Genomic DNA, 20,541 nt, shown 5'->3' on the forward strand with positions numbered 1-20,541 from the left:
AATAGATGGAGGGAGGGGGCTGAGAGATGAATAGATGGAGGAAGGAAGGGGGCCGAGAGATGAAAAGATGGAGGGAGGAAGGGGGCCGAGAGATGAATAGATGGAGGGAGTAAGGGGGCTGAGAGATGAATAGATGGAGGGAGGAAGGGGGCCGAGAGATGAATAGATGGAGGGAGGAAGGGGGCCGAGAGATGAATAGATGGAGGGAGGAAGGGGGCCGAGAGATGAATAGATGGAGGGAGGGGGCTGAGAGATGAATAGATGGAGGGAGGAAGGGGGCCGAGAGATGAATAGATGGAGGGAGGAAGGGGGCTGAGACATGAATAGATGGAGGGAGGAAGGGGGCCGAGAGATGAATAGATGGAGGGAGGAAGGGGGCCGAGAGATGAATAGATGGAGGGAGGGGGCTGAGAGATGAATAGATGGAGGGAGGGGGCTGAGAGATGAATAGATGGAGGGAGGAAGGGGGCCGAGAGATGAATAGATGGAGGGAGGAAGGGGGCTGAGAGATGAATAGATGTAGGGAGGGGGCTGAGAGATGAATAGATGGAGGAAGGAAGGGGGCTGAGAGATGAATAGATGGAGGGAGGAAGGGGGCTGAGAGATGAATAGATGGAGGAAGGAAGGGGGCTGAGAGATGAATAGATGGAGGGAGGAAGGGGGCTGAGAGATGAATAGATGGAGGGAGGAAGGGGGCTGAGAGATGAAGAGATGGAGGGAGGAAGGGGTCCGAGAGATGAATAGATGGAGGGAGGGGGCTGAGAGATGAATAGATGGAGGGAGGAAGGGGGCTGAGAGATGAATAGATGGAGGGAGGAAGGGGGCTGAGAGATGAATAGATGGAGGGAGGAATAGATGGAGGGAGGAAGGGGGCTGAGAGATGAATAGATGGAGGGAGGGGGCTGAGAGATGAATAGATGGAGGAAGGAAGGGGGCTGAGAGATGAATAGATGGAGGGAGGAAGGGGGCTGAGAGATGAAAAGATGGAGGAAGGAAGGGGGCCGAGAGATGAATAGATGGAGGGAGGAAGGGGTCCGAGAGATGAATAGATGGAGGGAGGGGGCTGAGAGATGAATAGATGGAGGAAGGAAGGGGGCTGAGAGATGAATAGATGGAGGGAGGAAGGGGGCCGAGAGATGAATAGATGGAGGGAGGAAGGGGGCCGAGAGATGAATAGATGGAGGGAGGGGGCTGAGAGATGAATAGATGGAAGGAGGAAGGGGGCAGAGAGATGAATAGATGGAGGGAGGGGGCTGAGAGATGAATAGATGGAGGAAGGATGGGGGCTGAGAGATGAATAGATGGAGGGAGGAAGGGGGCTGAGAGATGAATAGATGGAGGGAGGAAGGGGGCTGAGAGATGAATAGATGGAGGGAGGAAGGGGTCCGAGAGATGAATAGATGGAGGGAGGAAGGGGTCCGAGAGATGAATAGATGGAGGGAGGAAGGGGGCTGAGAGATGAATAGATGGAGGGAGGAAGGGGGCCGAGAGATGAATAGATGGAGGGAGGGGGCTGAGAGATGAATAGATGGAGGGAGGGGGCTGAGAGATGAATAGATGGAGGGAGGGGGCTGAGAGATGAATAGATGGAGGGAGGGGGCTGAGAGATGAATAGATGGAGGAAGGAAGGGGGCCGAGAGATGAATAGATGGAGGGAGGAAGGGGGCCGAGAGATGAATAGATGGAGGGAGGAAGGGGGCTGAGAGATGAATAGATGGAGGGAGGAAGGGGGCCGAGAGATGAATAGATGGAGGGAGGAAGGGGGCTGAGAGATGAATAGATGGAGGGAGGAAGGGGGCTGAGAGATGAATAGATGGAGGGAGGAAGGGGGCCGAGAGATGAATAGATGGAGGGAGGGGGCTGAGAGATGAATAGATGGAGGGAGGGGGCTGAGAGATGAATAGATGGAGGGAGGGGGCTGAGAGATGAATAGATGGAGGGAGGGGGCTGAGAGATGAATAGATGGAGGAAGGAAGGGGGCCGAGAGATGAATAGATGGAGGGAGGAAGGGGGCCGAGAGATGAATAGATGGAGGGAGGAAGGGGGCTGAGAGATGAATAGATGGAGGGAGGAAGGGGGCCGAGAGATGAATAGATGGAGGGAGGAAGGGGGCCGAGAGATGAATAGATGGAGGGAGGGGGCTGAGAGATGAATAGATGGAGGGAGGGGGCTGAGAGATGAATAGATGGAGGGAGGAAGGGGGCCGAGAGATGAATAGATGGAGGGAGGGGGCTGAGAGATGAATAGATGGAGGGAGGGGGCTGAGAGATGAATAGATGGAGGGAGGGGGCTGAGAGATGAATAGATGGAGGGAGGAAGGGGGCCGAGAGATGAATAGATGGAGGGAGGAAGGGGGCCGAGAGATGAATAGATGGAGGGAGGGGGCTGAGAGATGAATAGATGGAGGGAGGGGGCTGAGAGATGAATAGATGGAGGGAGGAAGGGGGCCGAGAGATGAATAGATGGAGGGAGGGGGCTGAGAGATGAATAGATGGAGGGAGGGTGCTGAGAGATGAATAGATGGAGGGAGGAAGGGGGCCGAGAGATGAATAGATGGAGGGAGGAAGGGGGCCGAGAGATGAATAGATGGAGGGAGGGGGCTGAGAGATGAATAGATGGAGGAAGGAAGGGGGCCGAGAGATGAATAGATGGAGGGAGGAAGGGGGCCGAGAGATGAATAGATGGAGGGAGGAAGGGGGCCGAGAGATGAATAGATGGAGGGAGGAAGGGGGCTGAGAGATGAATAGATGGAGGGAGGAAGGGGGCCGAGAGATGAATAGATGGAGGGAGGAAGGGGGCCGAGAGATGAATAGATGGAGGGAGGGGGCTGAGAGATGAATAGATGGAAGGAGGAAGGGGGCCGAGAGATGAATAGATGGAGGGAGGAAGGGGGCTGAGAGATGAATAGATGGAGGGAGGGGGCTGAGAGATGAATAGATGGAGGAAGGATGGGGGCTGAGAGATGAATAGATGGAGGGAGGAAGGGGGCTGAGAGATGAATAGATGGAGGGAGGAAGGGGGCTGAGAGATGAATAGATGGAGGGAGGAAGGGGGCTGAGAGATGAATAGATGGAGGGAGGAAGGGGTCCGAGAGATGAATAGATGGAGGGAGGAAGGGGGCTGAGAGATGAATAGATGGAGGGAGGAAGGGGGCTGAGAGATGAATAGATGGAGGGAGGAAGGGGGCCGAGAGATGAATAGATGGAGGGAGGGGGCTGAGAGATGAATAGATGGAGGGAGGGGGCTGAGAGATGAATAGATGGAGGAAGGAAGGGGGCTGAGAGATGAATAGATGGAGGGAGGAAGGGGGCTGAGAGATGAATAGATGGAGGGAGGAAGGGGGCTGAGAGATGAATAGATGGAGGGAGGAAGGGGTCCGAGAGATGAATAGATGGAGGGAGGGGGCTGAGAGATGAATAGATGGAGGGAGGAAGGGGGCTGAGAGATGAATAGATGGAGGGAGGAAGGGGGCTGAGAGATGAATAGATGGAGGGAGGAAGGGGGCCGAGAGATGAATAGATGGAGGGAGGAAGGGGGCTGAGAGATGAATAGATGGAGGGAGGGGGCTGAGAGATGAATAGATGGAGGAAGGAAGGGGGCTGAGAGATGAATAGATGGAGGGAGGAAGGGGGCTGAGAGATGAAAAGATGGAGGAAGGAAGGGGGCCGAGAGATGAATAGATGGAGGGAGGAAGGGGTCCGAGAGATGAATAGATGGAGGGAGGGGGCTGAGAGATGAATAGATGGAGGAAGGAAGGGGGCTGAGAGATGAATAGATGGAGGGAGGGGGCTGAGAGATGAATAGATGGAGGAAGGAAGGGGGCCGAGAGATGAATAGATGGAGGAAGGGGGCTGAGAGATGAATAGATGGAGGGAGGAAGGGGGCTGAGAGATGAATAGATGGAGGGAGGGGGCTGAGAGATGAAGAGATGGAGGGAGGAAGGGGGCCAAGAGATGAATAGATGGAGGGAGGAAGGGGGCCGAGAGATGAATAGATGGAGGAAGGAAGGGGGCTGAGAGATGAAGAGATGGAGGGAGGGAGGGGGCTGAGGGATGAATAGATGGAGGAAGGAAGGGGGCTGAGAGATGAATAGATGGAGGGAGGGAGGGGGCTGAGAGATGAATAGATGGAGGGAGGAAGGGGGCCGAGAGATGAATAGATGGAGGGAGGAAGGGGGCCGAGAGATGAATAGATGGAGGGAGGAAGGGGGCTGAGAGATGAATAGATGAAGGGAGGAAGGGGGCTGAGAGATGAATAGATGGAGGAACTGGGCTGAGAGATGAATAGATGGAGGAAGGAAGGGGGCTGAGAGATGAATAGATGGAGGGAGGAAGGGGGCTGAGAGATGAATAGATGAAGGGAGGAAGGGGGCTGAGAGATGAATAGATGGAGGGAGGGGGCTGAGAGATGAATAGATGGAGGGAGGGGGCTGAGAGATGAATAGATGGAGGGAGGGGGCTGAGAGATGAATAGATGGAGGGAGGAAGGGGGCTGAGAGATGAATAGATGAAGGGAGGAAGGGGGCTGAGAGATGAATAGATGGAGGGAGGGGGCTGAGAGATGAATAGATGGAGGAAGGAAGGGGGCTGAGAGATGAATAGATGGAGGGAGGGGGCTGAGAGATGAATAGATGGAGGGAGGGGGCTGAGAGATGAATAGATGGAGGGAGGGGGCTGAGAGATGAATAGATGGAGGGAGGAAGGGGGCTGAGAGATGAATAGATGGAGGGAGGGGGCTGAGAGATGAATAGATGGAGGAAGGAAGGGGGCTGAGAGATGAATGGATGGAGGGAGGAAGGGGGCTGAGAGATGAATAGATGGAGGGAGGGGGCTGAGAGATGAATAGATGGAGGGAGGGGGCTGAGAGATGAATAGATGGAGGGAGGGGGCTGAGAGATGAATAGATGGAGGGAGGAATGGGGCCGAGAGATGAATAGATGGAGGGAGGAAGGGGGCTGAGAGATGAATAGATGGAGGGAGGGGGCTGAGAGATGAATAGATGGAGGAAGGAAGGGGGCTGAGAGATGAATAGATGGAGGGAGGAAGGGGGCTGAGAGATGAATAGATGGAGGGAGGAAGGGGTCCGAGAGATGAATAGATGGAGGGAGGAAGGGGGCCGAGAGATGAATAGATGGAGGGGGTAAATCAATGGATTGGGACGGAAATATATGACTCCGAAAATGTGGCTTTATTTTTGTTAAATAAATCATGACACGGTGTAATATGTCAAGTGTTGTTGTTCATCTGAGGTTGTATTTACCTAATTTTAAGACCTGCTAAGGAACAGATGATTGTTATTATATCCTGATAGGTAAAACCATAGAATTCAAAGAGGGTGTACTTTCTTTTTCACACCACTGTACAGTGCCCCTAAGTGTACTTTTTAACTGCCGTATTGGCCTGAATATAGTACTATGTTTTTTTCCTAAAAATGTCCTTCCGAAAACTGTACTCGTATGATATGCGCAGCCCAACACCTTTTATTTTTCATGTAGAACACCATCAAACCTGTAGGGGTCGTATTATGTGCGAAGTCGCACTATTTTCAGGCCAATGCGGTATATTGTGAACATTAATAACAAATACATAGCTACAGTCTACGAACAATCTGATTACAGTCTCTTGCAAAAATCTGAATTTTGTTATATGCCCAAAAAAATGGCAAGAGTATGCATCATTTTTGAGTTAGCAGGTGTTATATTCACAGCTGCTTTTTGATATATCTGGGACAAATATACTTCTGATGCCAATATTTCATCCCTCCGATCCAGTGTATGTGTTACCTACTCTGCTCTGGGGAAGGGTCACTTTGTTGCTCTATAGTAGACATGGGGTGCTCATGGGGTCCTCAAGACCCCCAACAGTTCAGGTTTTAAGAATATCCCAGCTTCAGCACAGGTGGCTCAGTCAAAGACGGAGCTACCTGTGCTGAAGCAGGGATATCCAGAAAACCTGACCTGTTTGGGTTCTTGGAGAATGGAGTTGACCACCACTGCTCTATACTACACCATGATGGGACACTTAAGCAATTGTGCAGATAAAACAGGATAGGCTAGGGGTGGCCAACTCCAGTCCTCAAGGGCCACCAACAGGCCAGGTTTTCAGGATATCCCTGCTTCAGAACAGGTCAGTCATTCAAGTGGCTGAAGCAGGGATATTTAAAAAAAACTGACCTGTTGGTGGCCCTTGAGGACTGGAGTTGGCCAACCCTGTGATAAGCTATCACAAAATGTAACCAATTATATCGATATAGATCTATCTGGATATCGATCTATTTAGATATAGATCTATCCTGATCTCGATCCATCGAGATCGAAAAATACTGTAGAGCGAGACCTGAATATATTTGTTTATATATATATATATATAGATCGTAGATATGAGAGATCTGCAGGAGTTGTCAGCTTTGTTTTTGTCAAGAGCAGCCCCTGAAATACTTATTGAGAATAAGCGATAGCAAAAAGATAGATTTACCCTGAAAATCTCATGTCCATCTGAAGTGGTTCTGATCGTGTAATTCTTCGTGATACAGAAGGTCCCCTGCTAGCCTGGGCTCGGTCTGTACATTCGAAACTCCTCATGATCTCTCTCTCCATCTGCCGCAGGTCCCTGCTAATACAGTCAAAACTGTCATGGTGACCGTGACACGGTTCACAACAGCACGGTTCACAGGAACACATTATTGTGGCTGAGAGGGTTAAAAATTAATTTATAATGATTACAAAGCAAAATAAGATGTCATGTTTTGTCCAAGGTTTTTCAGCACCTCCTCCATGCTGAGAAACAAGCAAGAGAGAGAGAGAGAGAAAAAAAATCCACTGGTATCTATGCTTTGCAGCCTGTGCTTTATGACATCATCAGTTGTTTATGATATCACTGTTCCTGTTCATGACTGTACTATGTACACTGTAACATTATATGGTTGCAAGTATCTACTAGTTGATAAGAGGGAGATTCACATACAAGACCTGACAAACTGATACCACAAAGCATACAAATATGTTGCATATAACTAACTAGTAGCTTTGGAAACAGCCAAGAAAACATACAGTATGTAACACCGTTTCCCCACCCCCAATCGCAGATAGAGTGCATGTGAGGGGGAATCTATATGTATTACCAGGTGTGTGGTGCTTTTACTTGTCAGGTTCACAGGAGGCCTGAACCTCCGCCAGTGAGAGCCTGGGGTGTATATATCCTGGAACGATCTTACATAAACAGCGCCTCCACCTGTGTAGGATTCTAAGGGTAGAAGGACACCTAAAACAGGACCTCATACACAGTAAGCACATACACTGAAGTATATATAAAAACAGTTTACTGTATATGCAACAAAACACAATCATATCACATCACAATATGACATCAACAGCAACCTTAGTGTCACCCTGTAACAGTGGCCTCACGGGCCAGTAACCCACACAGTATATCAAGAGTCCCAAGTGTCCCCAGAGTCCCCCCCTCCCACCCAAGTGTGAGACAGCGCTGCCCACTAAAATGAGATGAGGTTGGTGCACTTGGTGACTTGACTGTCCACACCTGGGCACGCAGATGCTCTGTACTTGAGATCCGTTTCCTGAAGGACGATCCCAGGTTGCTTCCAACTCTCGGATGGATGGCTCCCGCACGGAGTGACCCACCACGTAACAGTCTCTGCCTCTTGGAGAGTTCTGGTCCCAGACCACACTTATACACTGGTTAGAGCACGCAGCACTGCAGCTGTGCCCCTGACTAAACTGATTGCTAACGGGCAAAGTCCCTAACTGCAGGGGCCTTCCCTAAAGCAGCCACAATCTATTTGAAGAGTAAGTGCCTAATCACTTGAAAAAGACCTGTTGGTCGAAACGTCGTGTGGCACAATAAATTCATTTATCTTGAAATCCGTGGAGCGCTGGATCTCTCTTTTTTCCTCAGTGTACATTGGAATTTGCCTGGCAGGTACTTCCTTGAACCAGCAGCACCGGTAAACTGTATGTATTCATTATATTGTGGTGTGCAGCCAAAACCCTTTTACATTTACACATATATAGAAACATACTGTATCTGTTCCAAACAGTGGGTAATGTACTCAGTTATGGAGACCTCCATTAACTAGATACAGTAGATAGTGGACACAGCACATAGCCCTGCGACCTACTACGTTCTGATATACAGCTCTAATACATTGTAACAGTAATATTGTGTTTGCAATGGGAGTATTAAACTTTTTTAAAAAATTAAGACCCGGTACACTGCAACCCTGCCTTTCACCATTATCACCTAGCATACAGTTCATCCACTGTGGCAAGGGATTCTGGGAAATTACATGCAAGTGAGTACACCGTATAACTTTTTGCCTCAAATCCATTTTTGCATGGAACTCTTATAAGATCATGCCCGCTGTTCACACAGCTTTTAAGCACAGCATGGGATTAGATGCAAAGCCTGGAGTAATTGTGGCCTTGGTGTGAATGATTATTTGTACTGTGGAGGTCAGTAGGATATCTGTTCATGTTTATATTACAAATCATTATCACAAAGTCCTTAAATCTTAAATAGGGCATAATCCAAGTCCACCTAGGTCATGTGTGAACAGATCTGACAAATGTCTCGTCTCATAACCTTTAAACTGTACTGCAACTCAGATATGCCTTAAATGACATATCATATTACTTTGTCACGTAAAGGAATAAACATGTTTTTAACAGGTACACATTGCAGAGCAGTATTTCCCATGCAAAGCATGTGCTAGAATACTCGTCATGCCCTTGAGTGGGATGCAGATACTGGAGTATGAACATAATCTCTCTCCTGCAAACTCGCCATGTTGTCCGATATGCAGTGTCATCTACCTGTCAGATCCCGCTATGATCTTGCCTGGAATCGCCATATGGCTGCTCGCCTCGTTTCCCAAATTACAGTGCTGGTCTATCCAAACAAAGCTTGTTGGCCCAGCGTAGGATTCACTGTCACTTTCCCACACACTGCTAAAGGTCCTCACATTTGTTTTCAAGACTGTGAAATCCACCATACAGGTCTATTCTATAAAGAGCCCAAGGAGGTGGCTACAAGGGTCTACAGCACACACTTCTCCTTGTCACCAAATGTAACCCAACTAACTCTTTGTTTTAGGCTGCGTCCATGCAGAAGACCGCGCTGAGGCGTGCGCATGAGTGACGTCATCCGCGCTAAGCGGGAGTGTTTTGTGGCCAAGGTAGACATGCCATGGGGGGCATGTCTATGTGGCGTGTCTGTGACATCACGGAGCTGGTTGGCCCTCATTGGGCGAACCGCTGACGTGCCCTGCCCATCGCGCCGAGGAATCAGATTGAACTGGTTCTTTGCACCGCGCGGCCCCTCCTGCTGTAGCACGCGCACGCACGGTCTATGGGCGCGACCTATGCGTTAAGCCTTAAGGCATAAGGCAATGTGATTGCGCCTCTGCGCGATCTTCACCAGCATGGACGCAGCCTTAGGCAGCCTTGCGTACTATGGCTCGCTCCTCTTGCCACATGCCACGCACACACTATGGGAGAGAGGAATCCGGGAGTGTCTTGCCATTGGTTTACAGTATAGTAGATACATAAAACAGGACATATGTGCAATACATGATGCAATAATATCCTCTTATTACCTCATTTATTTATTTTTACCAAAATAAGTCACCTCAAAATCCTAATGTGCAGAATGCTTATTATTACTAATAGAAATATGTTAGGACATCATGTAAGGAAATGAATCAATTAAAAAAAATAATTCAGTGTCAAATTTATAGCCACTTATGGACCCAGCACAAACGTAAAGCATGAACAGTTGTCAAAGACCTTATTCCAACGATTAATAAAGCATGAAGCCACCCAGAACACGCTACCCGTCAGAATGGTCTATGTCAATATTCTGCCTCTTTTATTTTGGTCTCGTATATTTCTCTTTTTGCTCCTGCATCATATGATCTTTTTCCTCTGCTCCCTCCTGCCTCCCATGCTTTGTCATTTCATGTTGCTCTATTCCCATTGTTACCGCATGTCTCTCTCCTTTGCCACATTCGTTCTTCTTCCCTTTTGCTGGCTCATAGTTACATAGTCGGTGAGGTTGTAAAAAGACATAAGTCCATCGAGTTAAACCTGTGTTCAATTTAGACGACAGATACTTACAGTATGTCACATTAATTTTCAGCTGCCCCATTTAAAGTATTAGTCCCCACTTTTTGTTGTTGTCTTTTTTTAACATTTGACCTGAACTGGGGGATCCACCAGAGCTGATTGGCAGTCCCCTAACTTCTGGGGACCCAGTATCACAAAAGGAAACAGATTTCCTCTATTGAACTAATTGATTACAAATTTATTGAAAGCACTATTTGTGCAAAACAGCAGGCAGATCGATATTAAAAAAACAAAAACGATGCACATGTCTGGAGAGAGATTATTCTACTTCTTGTTCATGAGAATATTATTTTATCTTAGCCTAACTGGTAGGAGCGCAGGAATCGTTCCTTTTGTTTTTCTATGTGTAAGGCCTATCTTTTTACCTGCAGCAAACTTCTATAGGGAGGAGCGCGGTATTATGTACAGTTTCTCACTAATATTAGGCAATACTTTTCCTTGCTGCATACTCCCATAGGGCATTTTAAATTTATTATCTCTGAAACGTCATAGGGGTATGTTTAAATGCTCATTTGCTTTACATAGCAGTTACTGAGCCCCTACCAATTTTCCAATTAGTGCAGGTATATTACACCCCAGTGTCAGTCTGGACATCACCCTCCATTGAATGGTGGGTGAATGTGTAAGGCTGACAGAGAGATATATGTGTAAGTTGTATTATATTCACACCAGGGAATTTGTGCACCCTGATTACCTTTATAGTAAAGGTAAGTATGATACTGGCTTTAGCCAGATTTTAATTGCACTTCTCACATAAGCTCATGCTTTATTTAACCCCTTCAGGGATTTAACACTTTTTTCACTAGTCCATGGGACAATTATTACATATATATATACAGTATAGTGTAGGTACCTGCATTAAACGGGTTGCCTTGACGTGGCATGCAGGCATACAAATGCTTTGGCCAAAGGGTTTAACAAAATACCCTTTTTCATGAGAATATTATTTTATCTTAGCCTAACTGGTAGGAGCGCAGGAATCGTTCTTTTTGTTTTTCTATATGTAAGGCCTATCTTTTTACCTGCAGCAAACTTCTATAGGGAGGAGCCCGGTATTATGTACATATTGCTCACTTATTGGATTTGAACACCAATAAACTCCACAGAATTTACACCATTTCTGCTTGTCAACAGTCAACATAGCCGACAAATCAGCGACTGATACGGCTAAGGATGTCAGGTGCATTATGTGCAAGTATCGCGTATATCCTTACCCCCTCCACTCCCACCAACATTTTAGGTGCAGTTACACCGTCAGTATGTGTTCTTGTTGCCTAAAATAGAAATGAGCACACCTTAGTTTTAGTTGGTTCACTGCTGACACTGCTTTCTTTTCTGCACAATACAGCTGTGTAAGGTCGCGATTATAGTGCAGGCGTGCCACGAACACAAATGTGTGTTCCTCAATGAGGTCAGCCATAGTATTTTGAAAATGCAATTCAAATAGTTTTTTTTCGCGCGGCGGTTGCATCTCGGCTGCGTCACGCGAACTGTTCAGCCAATGAGGGCGAACCGCTCATGTGACATCATGACCACGCCTCCCTGTCGCCTCCCGATGCCTGCAGTGCATGTTTCGCGTGCGCGCCACACGCGCGTGACGTCACGCGCACGCCGGCACTATAATCGCGGCCTAAAACGGCAGGCGCAAGCTTACAGGGGTCCACGTTTAAATGGACAAGAAGCAAAAAGTGACACGTTGTGTGCTCATTTGCATGTCATTTCCCAGAATCCCTGGCTGCTGTGGAAGCACTGTATGCTAAGAGATAATGGGGAAAGGCAGGGTTGCAGAACTGTCTGGGACGTGAAGGTGCCCACGTGATATTTTTATTTTCTGCACAGAAATATTAGGCCAGGTCAGGGATATAAGTTGAAGACCTATATATAAACAGACACCATTGTAAATTAGGACGCACTGCATGAGACAGGCCACATCTATATTGTTGTTGATAAAATCAACTTGGTGTTCTTCCCGAGTCCCTTTTGAACCCCTGGCATACAATCCTGGGGAATAATGGCAATAATAGGAAATGACATTACTTAATTTTTGTCTTCTTTCCAAGGCTTTTCATTCTGCACTTTACAGGGTAAAGGAGACACTGTCTCAATGTAACCTCAACTGTATGAGCTGTAACGCAATATACTTTCATTGACAAATTAACAGAAAACAGTCCCCACTATAATCTGAGCAACCAAATGAGCTAATACGAGCACAGTATTGCACAATTATGTCATACTTCATGTTACATTCTCTACAGATTAATTTTGGGATATAGATTCCCCAGAGCGTATACCTACTGCATGAAATAGGTTTTACTGCTAGGACATACAGTACATTTTACAAAATTAGGGGCGCATGGAAAGAAACAAAAGCCCAGGTTAATACACAATATTATTTTATATATTAAACATGGGGAACAAATAACACTAATATAAAAATGGATCTAATTGATCCTAATGTCCAAAACACACACTGAGGATCATGTTCCGTTTCCAAAACCTAATGACAGGAGAGTTCCCTGTTGTTATATGAGAGGGGGTCCAGAAACAGTTGGTGAAGCTGAAACTCACACTCTCTCGTCAGTATCCTCGAGGTGTGTTAGGGCTGCAGCTACCGGATGTCCGTCGTCACGGAAGTCGCATCGCGTCGCTGCGTTGACGTCACCACTACGCGTTTCGTGTCTGATAGACACTTCTTCAGGGGGATTTTATATCAGGGCATTCAATCTAATACAGTGGTGCTCAACTTCAAAGAAATATACCAGAAGGGAAGAAAATGCAGAAGTAGAGGTAGCGTAAAGCACACTTTGCCTCCCTGACATAAACTCCCAAAACACACAATTAAATATATTGAAAATATTATTTATTCAATCCAACAATTTGTATAAAACTTAATGTGTAATTTCCCATCACCCACCCAAGCTATAATTGAATTGGAAGTGCAGTGGGTCTGTCGTGCGCATCAGTGTATTAACCAGGTCTATATGCTTCAGACACTAGAGCCATGCGAGGGAGTTATGCCAGGCCGCAGAGGTAACCGGTGCAGGGAGAGGGATATGATACTTCACCTGCTTTCCTCCGGTTTGGGGCCGACTCTCCTCGTTGGCTCATGCGTGCCGCCGTCAAGAGGTAACAGGAAACTAGAAGGAAACGGCGCTACTGCGCATGTCCGAAAAGAAGCTCCCAGGATAATCTTCACAAAACTTTATTGGACACACACAGGGCTACACCAGCATCTCCCCCTATACGCGTTTCACCCTTTCACAGAGGGCTTCGTCTCGGAGTGGGGAGAAGTGGTGACAGCCTCTTAAATAGCCTAAAAGCCCGCGAAAGCGGATTTAAAAGATTTTAACTCCTTCAGTATTAAACAGTTTTTTTACAAGTCTCATTGCACATAAATCATCCTGTATGCGTTATTCCCTTAGGACATCTCTAGGTGCATAACATGCCAACCCAGGGGATGATCAAATAATAAACATACATAAAGATAAGACTGTTTGGCTGTATACTGGAGGTGTATAAATATACTTAAAAAACTAGAAACAACACTGCAAGAAAAACCATTGTCCGCATTCCTTCTAAATAGAACCAAAACAATATAAATCCATTGTTTACACATATAGGGACTTCATAATCTCATAAGCCATATTAATTCAGCCTTATGTTGTTTGGCCTCGAAGTACTAGGAAGGGTATATGAACAAGGAAGGGGGGGGGGGAGGGGGAAAGGAAAAAGGGGGGGGGGGGGGTGGAAGGGGGAAAAAAAGGGAAGGGGGGGGGAGGGAAAAAGGTTGTGGAGAGGGAGGGATATAGGATAGGGAGGGGGGGGGAGCGGGGGGGGAAGGAAAGTGGGGGCAGGGAATCAGACAGACATAAGAAACAAAGCAAGGGATAACAGTAAATTCACAGTTCACATGATTTCATAATTGATACATGTACATAAATGCCTATGGGCATGCATATCTCAGGTTAAAGTTCACTAAGTAATTCTAGAGGAAACATCGCAGATCCCAATCCACATTAAGTCCGTTGGGTTGTAGTGTATTTAATGTATGTATCCAGTGTGCCTCTCGTTGATGTAAGAGCTTCTTCCTATCACCTCCCCGTGGGGGGATGGCTATGTGTTCAATTGCACAACAATGGAAATTATCTACTGTACCCAACGGACAGTTATTAAAGTGAATTGGTACCGGATGTGTCATGTCTTTGTTTTTTATTAACCTAAGATGTTCTAGAATGCGGACTTTCAGGGCTCTACTCGTTAGGCCCACATATTGCTTTTTACATCCGCATTGTAGTAGGTAAACCACAAAATTAGTTTGACATGACATGAATGATTTAATTTGATATTTGTGTCTATCCTCTTTGTTGGAGAAATGCGTAGTCTTAATCATTCTAGGGCAAATTTTGCAATGTCCACATTTATATGATCCAATTAATCTCGGAAAGAAAGAACGTTTGGTTTTTGTGTCATTTGTTATTTTCAACATGCTGGGTGCCAGCATGTTCCCTAATGTAGGAGCTCTACGAAACACTACCTTTGGTCCTATACACACCATTTTACTCAATAATGGATCTAGGGACAGTGTGGCCCAATGTTTGCGTATTATAGCTTTGATAGAGTTCGCTTGTTCGCTAAAGTTAGTGATAAAGAATGGCGCTTCTGTGTTCCCGACAGATGTATCTTTGGCACTACCCCCTATTGATGTACCGATAAGAGTATTCCTATCTGTATGTAGTGCATACTGGTATGCCTGCTCAAGATCAATATCGTCATATCCCCTCGACAGGAACCTCTCTCTCATTTCATCAGCCCTGTGGACAAAGGCCTCCAACGTCGAGCAGTTCCGGCGTAAACGCAGGAACTGCCCCCTTGGAATGCCTCTGACCAGAGGGCGTGCGTGACAGCTTTTTGCATGAAGCAATGAATTCCTGGCATTCTCTTTCCTGAAAATATCTGATTGGATCTTGTACTCAATATCTACATATAGATTAAGGTCCAAAAATTGGATTTGGTTTTGATTATATGTATGAGTAAATTTCAGATTCAGTGTGTTTTTTGCCAGGTATTCAATAAACTTCAAAAGGTCATCCTCCCCACCACTCCAGATCAAGATCAGGTCATCAATGTAGCGCTTGTAAAACACCACATGATGCCTGAAAGGATTAGAATCTCCAAACACGTGGGACATCTCCCACCAACCCATGAACAGGTTGGCATAGGAGGGGGCAAACGAGGTCCCCATAGCTGTCCCACGTGTTTGGCGATAAGGCTGATTATGAGGTGAATCAGATATATATGTGGCAGAAATTACCCTCTAGGAGCAAAGGTAAACCAAAAAGTAAGAAACCACTAAAAGAAGGGGGAGCTAACAGATCCATCTTGAAGGGAAACAGGGATAATGAGGCAACTGCACATGCTGTATCTTTTTCTTTCTCGGAGAGTGACTTCTGCCCGTCTTCTGGTGATGAGAGAACCGGTTCTGCTGAGATGACGTACCCAAATCGACCGGCCAGCCAGAGATCCTCAAAAAACGAGGAAAGACAAGAAGAGGCAGGAGGAAGGACCTGCAGCGGGATGCCCTCAAAGAGACTGAAAACCTAAGTATTGAGGACAGCAATGTTATTAACATTTCTAAATATCAATTGACGCAGGCGGAAGTGTCCATCTTACATCTCGGACTATCATTTGCCCCCAGTACTTCATTCAATCTGTTTACCACCATGGTGGATCTCTTTAAGTTTACAAGGAAGTTAACCCTCAAACGATTTTTCAACACCAGTAATAATGTGTCTAATAATGCTTTACCCATTTATGATGCTAACCAAACTGTCCCCATTTCCCTAGGTTTCCAGGACCAATGCAATCAACAGGATTTAATGGATCTCTTTATAGAGAATAATACCTTAGAGGATCCTGTTGATTTTCTGGGGAGTGTAAACTCGGGCCTGAAGAGGAAGTCAGTCTTCTACCCCTCACACATGAGGGGGCAGTATATTGACATCTTCCAGAAGGGCATAGAAAGAGATCTTTCACTCCTAGCAAAGGGTATAGGGACTAGGGGCATGCAGCGAGACAATTTAACAGCAGAACAAAGGTTAGCTTTGAAATGTCTGAAAGATAATGATTCTATCCTAATTAGGAAAGCTGATAAAGGTGGCGCAACAGTGGTACTGGACAGAGAGTACTACATATCCGAGGCACAGCGACAGCTGAACGACCCGGAGGCCTATCGTACCCTCGACAGGGATCCAACTCCCCAGTTCATAAGAGAGTTTCAGGACCTCTTGGACGAAGGTGAGATGTTACACGTTCTCACACCTAATGAGCGAGACTTCCTTACCACTCCAGATCCTATCATTCCCATTTTTCATCACCTGCCCAAGATACACAAAACACTCATTGCACCCCCAGGTAGACCCATAATTTCAGCTATTGGTTCCCTGGGTGAACACCTTTCCCAATACATAGATCACTTTTTGCAGCCACTTGTCCTTGCCTTACCATCACATATTATAGACACCAAGCACGTTTTAGCACTTTTAGCACCCATCACTTGGCACCCCAACTACACCTGGGTCACCCTAGATGTAGCTTCTTTGTATAATATCATTCAACACGAGCACGGTCTCACAGCGACAGAATTTTTCTTGCATACTCACTCCACTCTTTCCCCAGCACACATAGCTTTTATTTTGGATAGTATTAGATTTGCACTCACCCACAACTATTTTTCCTTTGATCAGCAATTTTATCTCCAAACACGTGGGACAGCTATGGGGACCGCATTTGCCCCCTCCTATGCCAACCTGTTCATGGGTTGGTGGGAGATGTCCCACGTGTTTGGAGATTCTAATCCTTTCAGGCATCATGTGGTGTTTTACAAGCGCTACATTGATGACCTGATCTTGATCTGGAGTGGTGGGGAGGATGACCTTTTGAAGTTTATTGAATACCTGGCAAAAAACACACTGAATCTGAAATTTACTCATACATATAATCAAAACCAAATCCAATTTTTGGACCTTAATCTATATGTAGATATTGAGTACAAGATCCAATCAGATATTTTCAGGAAAGAGAATGCCAGGAATTCATTGCTTCATGCAAAAAGCTGTCGCGCACGCCCTCTGGTCAGAGGCATTCCAAGGGGGCAGTTCCTGCGTTTACACCGGAACTGCTCGACGTTGGAGGCCTTTGTCCACAGGGCTGATGAAATGAGAGAGAGGTTCCTGTCGAGGGGATATGACGATATTGATCTTGAGCAGGCATACCAGTATGCACTACATACAGATAGGAATACTCTTATCGGTACATCAATAGGGGGTAGTGCCAAAGATACATCTGTCGGGAACACAGAAGCGCCATTCTTTATCACTAACTTTAGCGAACAAGCGAACTCTATCAAAGCTATAATACGCAAACATTGGGCCACACTGTCCCTAGATCCATTATTGAGTAAAATGGTGTGTATAGGACCAAAGGTAGTGTTTCGTAGAGCTCCTACATTAGGGAACATGCTGGCACCCAGCATGTTGAAAATAACAAATGACACAAAAACCAAACGTTCTTTCTTTCCGAGATTAATTGGATCATATAAATGTGGACATTGCAAAATTTGCCCTAGAATGATTAAGACTACGCATTTCTCCAACAAAGAGGATAGACACAAATATCAAATTAAATCATTCATGTCATGTCAAACTAATTTTGTGGTTTACCTACTACAATGCGGATGTAAAAAGCAATATGTGGGCCTAACGAGTAGAGCCCTGAAAGTCCGCATTCTAGAACATCTTAGGTTAATAAAAAACAAAGACATGACACATCCGGTACCAATTCACTTTAATAACTGTCCGTTGGGTACAGTAGATAATTTCCATTGTTGTGCAATTGAACACATAGCCATCCCCCCACGGGGAGGTGATAGGAAGAAGCTCTTACATCAACGAGAGGCACACTGGATACATACATTAAATACACTACAACCCAACGGACTTAATGTGGATTGGGATCTGCGATGTTTCCTCTAGAATTACTTAGTGAACTTTAACCTGAGATATGCATGCCCATAGGCATTTATGTACATGTATCAATTATGAAATCATGTGAACTGTGAATTTACTGTTATCCCTTGCTTTGTTTCTTATGTCTGTCTGATTCCCTGCCCCCACTTTCCTTCCCCCCCCCCGCTCCCCCCATCCCTATCCTATATCCCTCCCTCTCCACAACCTTTTTCCCTCCCCCCCCTTCCCTTTTTTTCCCCCTTCCACCCCCCCCCCTTTTTCCTTTCCCCCTCCCCCCCCCCTTCCTTGTTCATATACCCTTCCTAGTACTTCGAGGCCAAACAACATAAGGCTGAATTAATATGGCTTATGAGATTATGAAGTCCCTATATGTGTAAACAATGGATTTATATTGTTTTGGTTCTATTTAGAAGGAATGCGGACAATGGTTTTTCTTGCAGTGTTGTTTCTAGTTTTTTAAGTATATTTATACACCTCCAGTATACAGCCAAACAGTCTTATCTTTATGTATGTTTATTATTTGATCATCCCCTGGGTTGGCATGTTATGCACCTAGAGATGTCCTAAGGGAATAACGCATACAGGATGATTTATGTGCAATGAGACTTGTAAAAAAACTGTTTAATACTGAAGGAGTTAAAATCTTTTAAATCCGCTTTCGCGGGCTTTTAGGCTATTTAAGAGGCTGTCACCACTTCTCCCCACTCCGAGACGAAGCCCTCTGTGAAAGGGTGAAACGCGTAGAGGGGGAGATGCTGGTGTAGCCCTGTGTGTGTCCAATAAAGTTTTGTGAAGATTATCCTGGGAGCTTCTTTTCGGACATGCGCAGTAGCGCCGTTTCCTTCTAGTTTCCTATAATTGAATTGGTCCTAGTTGTAGTAAAAAAAACTATTATAATCCCAATGAAGAATCCCTCAAACACTAAACGTAGAACCCAAAAGACAACAATATTTGTTGTCGAAGAAAAAGGCGCTGGTCCCGGTAGCGGGTCCAATGTAGCGTGTTAAACATTTCTTCTCCTTGTCTGATTCTCAGCAAATATATTTTTTTTTATTATAGTAGCATATTAGCTTGAATTAGCAGCATGATTCAAAAGCATCCACCCCAAGTGTTGACCTTGTGGATTTTGCTCATATCACTCTTCTCACAGCATAGAGCTCTGTTGGACATTCTCACCTACAAGGAATCATGCCTTCTGCAAAATCCTTGAGGCCACTGCTCAGAAACTCTTTCTTGGGAGGCCACCAACATCCAAGAGGAGTGACCGTGCCCACAAATGGTAACAATCCCGGACCAAATTCGGTATCTTGTATACCATGACATTCACTCATACTTCTATATGGAACAGGTCAATGGTCACCTGGAGCATGGATGATTGTTGGAAAAAAACTGTAGAATATTGGAAGTTACATCAAAAATCACTGATGCTGACAGTTAAGTCCAGGTTCAAAACCAGGCTGTAGAGAACAAAAAGGGATAAAAGCAGTCACGGTTTTGCTTCAAGCTACATCTTGGTCGATAAGTGTTTAATGGGCAGACTAGATGGGCCAAGTGGTTCTTATCTGCCATCAAATTCTCCAGGACCTTCTTACAGGCCACATCACCTTTACCTCCACAGCTGTATTTAAAGCAAAAGTGGACTGGAAGTAACCTAGCGAAATTAAACTAACGTAAACACACCAAAGGAAAACATATTTAAAAACCTACTTAAATATACACATACTCCATAAGGAAGAGTGACTTTATATCCTTAAACATTAAACAAAAAATAATAATATATATATTTATTTTTTTAAACAGTTTTTATTGAGTTTTATTATAAGGGATGCAGAAAAAGAGAGAGGGGAGCAAGGTTTTAAGAAAAACAATTAGTTACAACTTGGATAAACAAATCCAACAAACATTTAATAACAAAAATATGTGATAAGCTCAGTAATAATCTTGGGTGGAACGGAGGAGAAAGGGAGAGTGAAGAGAGAGGGGAAAAAGAGTGTGGGGGGAGGGGAGTCCGAGGCAACGATCCATAGAGAGCCTGTTACTGGCCCTGTTCAAGTAATAAAGGCTTAACCAAGGCAGTACTTTCCCCCCCTTAATGATGATAAGAGATAGCAGTATTAAGAGTGATCAAGGGGGACAAGTGTATATACTAGTTCGGGGGGTGGGCGATAGCATGCCTTCAATGCTCAGTCCATGGTACCAATTTCTTAACAAAACATTTGTGTGAGCTGTGAGCTTTAGAAACATTACTTTTTTTTAATTCTTCCTTCAAGTCAAAAGGCGTTCTGCTGTCCAAAGTATAAGTCCACCTGACTTCATGATGCAATACCAGCTTGTCTAAATCGCCTTGGCAAGACCCAATGTAATTTGTTCCAAACC

Source organism: Ascaphus truei, chromosome 2 (assembly GCF_040206685.1).
Source record: "Ascaphus truei isolate aAscTru1 chromosome 2, aAscTru1.hap1, whole genome shotgun sequence".
NCBI classification, from domain to species: Eukaryota; Metazoa; Chordata; class Amphibia; order Anura; family Ascaphidae; genus Ascaphus; species Ascaphus truei.